Source organism: Quercus suber, unplaced genomic scaffold (genome assembly GCF_002906115.3).
Source record: "Quercus suber isolate HL8 unplaced genomic scaffold, Cork oak 2.0 scaffold_753, whole genome shotgun sequence".
Lineage (NCBI taxonomy): Eukaryota > Viridiplantae > Streptophyta > Magnoliopsida > Fagales > Fagaceae > Quercus > Quercus suber.
This window is the reverse complement of record NW_027070189.1, coordinates 175,455-179,821: the sequence shown is the minus strand read 5'-3', so window position 1 is coordinate 179,821 and position 4,367 is coordinate 175,455. Positions and strand designations below refer to the sequence as shown.

Genomic DNA, 4,367 nt, shown 5'->3' with positions numbered 1-4,367 from the left:
TAAAAAGAATGAGAGTACAGGACTCTTTGACATAAAGAATGAACTTTAACAGTAATTTGAAAACTACTAGACAATTAGGAGCTTATACATGATACAAAAGGATCGGCAGCTAGCAGTGGCATGAAGTTGATGCTGGGTGTGTGAGCACTAGTTATCGACCACTGAAAGTGACACTGCAAAAGCAAAGGCAAACAACTGAGCATATAAAATGAAATTGCCAGATTGAAAATCACCAAGTTTATAAAAATTATGGTAACCGTTACATAACTTAATGCTTCTTTTTTTTTTCTTTCTCTATTTTAATTTCCTGAGATCGAAAGCTGCTTCTTGAAAAATAGCATCTCTAGCATAAGTGTGCTGAAAGTATTTTACTTGAAAGCTTTATTTTTTAATTTTTCAAATAAAAAAAATCTAAACTTTCTTATGTATATTTTGAAGTTTCTCTATCAGTTATATTTACGAAAGTACACTAAAATTATGGTATCATGACATATAATATGTAGACTCAGTGGTTTAAGTCATATGTGATGCCTTTATAGAATACGGACAAGGGGTATTTTGACCTAAAAGTTCAAGAGTCAATGCATGTTTCCCTAAAAAATATTGAGCAAAAGAAGAATTGTAATATTAGTGCAGAACAAGTACCTGGGCATGCAAAAGCGCTTCTCAATCACAACTCATGTGATCACTTCAAAGTTAATCTCTATGAGGGGAATATGAGAAATCTTAGGCCACTCTTTCCCTCTCTCTCTTTGACAATCTGGCTCTAACAAAGGGCATTGACGGATATGTAGAAAAGAGAGAGAGGCTGGCAAGCCTTCTTTTGGTAAGCACTGAAGCTTATAACAAGAAATAATCTCCAAGCGTTCAAGAGAGATGAGTTGTTGAAACCCCTTGCTTTCAAGTGATTTCAGATTAGGAAAAGATGAGATAGAAAGAGAGGTAAGAGTTGCAGGCAGCAATGCCTCCTCTGGAAATGTCAATACTTCTGTGTGTTTAGTACGAATGTGGAAGCTTCTAAGAGAGTGAAGACCTTGCAAACCCCATTCCAGGCGATGGGAAAAGAGCTTGTCACAGAAGCAGATGGCAAGTGTTTTTAAATTAGAGGGCAAACCATCATCAGGAAATGATTCGAGTTCTGGACACCATGATAATCTCAAATCCACAAGAGATGGGAGGAGAGCATGCATCCTTTCAGGTAGGAACTTTAACTTTTTACAATTGATGATGGTAACCTGTGTCAAATTTGGTGCGCACAGTCCTCCATTGGGAAAGGACACAAAGTTAGGACAATTCCTGATTTCCAAAAGAGTGAGAGAAGTAAGATCTAGGTGAGATCCCTCTGATGCAGAAAAAGACTCAAGATTTTCACATCCATGCATTTCAAGAAATTTGAGCTTTGGATAGAACTCTAACGGAAAAGACCAAAGTGAATCATGGCCACCTCGTAGCAGCAAATGTCAGATGAAGAATGCTGGTGGTTATTTGCACAACATGCATTTAAAAATGGAAGCTCCCATGAATATCCAAACTTGAGGTAATTGGTAAAAGAATTGTCCAGAAATGTAAAGGCTTGCCTTAGCTGTAAAAACACTTGGGGGTTTGTTACAAAAAAGAACAAAAATAAAAATTCTAAACAGAAACGCAAAACATGATGAATCAAATTTGGAAAAGATATATGGGACTTACCAAAAGTGATAAGTAAATTTCACCAGCTCTAAGATTGAGCTACCACTATCTACCAGCTCTAAGATTGATACACTATCTCCCTAATCTAAAGCATGCTTTACTTATTGCTCAATCTTTCCTAAGGATTATAAATTCAAAAAGGAGGATTTGGTTCAATTGTGGATGGCAGAAGATTTATTGCTGCAATCCAAAGGAAATGGGAGGTTGGAAGAAATAGGTGAACAGTATTTTGATGATCTAGTATCAAGGTCATTTTTTCAACGATCAGATGACAACAAATCAGTTTTTGTAATGCATGACTTGTCAACGACTTAGCAAAGTTTATATCTGGAGAATTCTGTTTGAGGTTGGAATTGAAGAATCGGATGAAGCTACAGCAAAGACAGCGCCATTTGTCATATTTTAGAGCTGAATTTGACACCTCCAAGAAATTTGAGGTCTCCTACAAAGCTAAGGGTTTGCACACCTTGTGGCTTTAGAATCCTCGCCATTTTCATTGAGTCAATTTGATTATTTGGCAAACACAGTAACACATGATTTATTGCAGACATTTAAGTGTGTACGGGTGCTATCATTATCTGGCTATCATAGCATAAGAGAGTTACCTGATTCTATTGGCAATTTAAAGCATCTACGTTATTTGAATCTCAACCGCACTTCAATCAAGCGCTTACCTGATTCTATTTGCAATTTGTATAATTTACAAACCTTATTGTTATTCAGATGTGCTTTCCTCATTGAGTTGCCTGCCAAAATGGGAAAACTAGTCAACTTACGCCATTTGGATATAATTGGAACAAAGTTGAAAGAGATGCCATTGCAAATGCGTCAACTGAGAAATCTTCAAAAATTAACTGCTTTTGTTGTGGGTGAACACAGTGGATACAGCATTGGAGAATTAGGGGAGCTTCAACATCTTTCTGGAACATTGTCGATACTAAACTTGCAAGAAATTGATTGTGCTAGAGATGCTATGGAGGCTAAATTGAAGGATAAGAAGTTCTTGTCTGAATTGGTTTTGCAATGGGGTGATGATAGTAAGGATTCCCAAAATGAAAGAAATGTGCTTGAACAGTTCTGTCCTCATACAAACTTGAAAGCTCTCACCATTGAACATTATGGGGGTACAAGATTTCCATTCTGGTTAGGAGATTGTTCATTCTCCAATATGGTGTCCCTTAATCTTGTAAATTGTAAATATTGCTCCCTTTTACCTCCTCTTGGACAGCTTCCTGCCCTTAAGGAGCTCTCAATTGCAGGTTTTCATGAAGTATCATGTGTGGACCGTGACTTTTATGGGAATAGTTCTACAGTTAAGCCATTCAGATCCCTTGAAAAGTTAAGCTTTGCAGAGATGCCAAACTGGCAAGAATGGCTTTTATTTGATGGTGAAGATGTAGGCGGAGCTTTTTCTACTCTTCAAGAGCTTTGTATAATTAGATGTCCCAAACTAAGCAGTGGCTTGCCTAACCAACTTCCCTCCTTAACCCACCTTACCATTGAAGAATGTCAACAACTTCTTGTGTCACTTCCACTATCTCTGGCCATTCTTGAATTAAACTTAAAAGATTGTAGTAAGGTACTATTGAAAGAATTGCCACCTAAACTGCATAGTCTCACAATTGAAGGATGCCACATACTACAGTCCTTTGTTGAGCTAATGATATCACCTCCAAGAGGTTTTCTACTCATTACATTGAAATCACTTACAATCTGTGGTATTTTACAGTTGCCAAGTGGCCATTGCTATCCATCACTTGAAAGATTGAGGCTACGAGGTGGCCATGATTCACTTTGGTCTTTTCCGTTAGAGTTCTATCCAAAGCTCAAATTTCTTGAAATGCATGGATGTGAAAATCTTGAGTCTTTTTCTGCATCAGAGGGATCTCACCTAGATCTTACTTCTCTCACTCTTTTGGAAATCAGGAATTGTCCTAACTTTGTGTCCTTTCCCAATGGAGGACTGTGCGCACCAAATTTGACACAGGTTACCATCATCAATTGTAAAAAGTTAAAGTTCCTACCTGAAAGGATGCATGCTCTCCTCCCATCTCTTGTGGATTTGAGATTATCATGGTGTCCAGAANTCAGTGGCAATCTCATCCAAGACATCCTCTGCATCATAAGCAGCATCTTTAAGCTCGTCCAGCCACTCTTTCACAGCTGGGATTGTAATTTGCTTCTCCTCTGCATCAGTGAGCACAGCATTAGCAGATAACAGCACTAGCTTCAACTTTCTTAGCAACCCATCAAGCTTCCTTCCTTTGAAATAGTCTAAAACCTCAGGAGAAGCCACTCTTTCTACCACCACCTCAATGATTGCAGATACAAGCGCTTCTCCTAGGAAGACCCCTGCCATAATTTCTTCTTTGTGTAGACGTGAATTGTGAAAATTAAGTTGAAGTCAATGGCAAGACAATGCAAACCGATGAAATGAACTCCACACAAGAAAGAGATATTTTGTGAAAATGTTTGTTGTAAACTCTTCAACAACTTCTTTGTTGACTATTAAGCGTGTGAGGCAAAAGTCCTTACCTTTTTTTTTTTTTTTCTTTTTTTTTTTTTTTTGCTGGAAAGAAAACTTTAATTACCAGAAAGAAAAAACAACAACACAGCCTAGGCAACTTCCACCAAGATGAGATTAGCAAAACTAGGTGGGCCGAACCCCTGATCAAAAG

General features: G+C 37.8%; 1 long non-coding RNA gene across 1 annotated transcript; it reads right to left on the bottom strand.

Moving 5' to 3' along the window:
* Positions 1 to 1,442, bottom strand: LOC136064744 (uncharacterized). The gene is made up of 2 exons (XR_010626352.1): positions 646 to 1,442; positions 1 to 173 (listed from the first exon to the last, which is right to left on the bottom strand). It is a non-coding gene; the product is annotated as an uncharacterized LOC136064744 (long non-coding RNA).
* Positions 1,443 to 4,367: the final 2,925 nt, after the last annotated feature.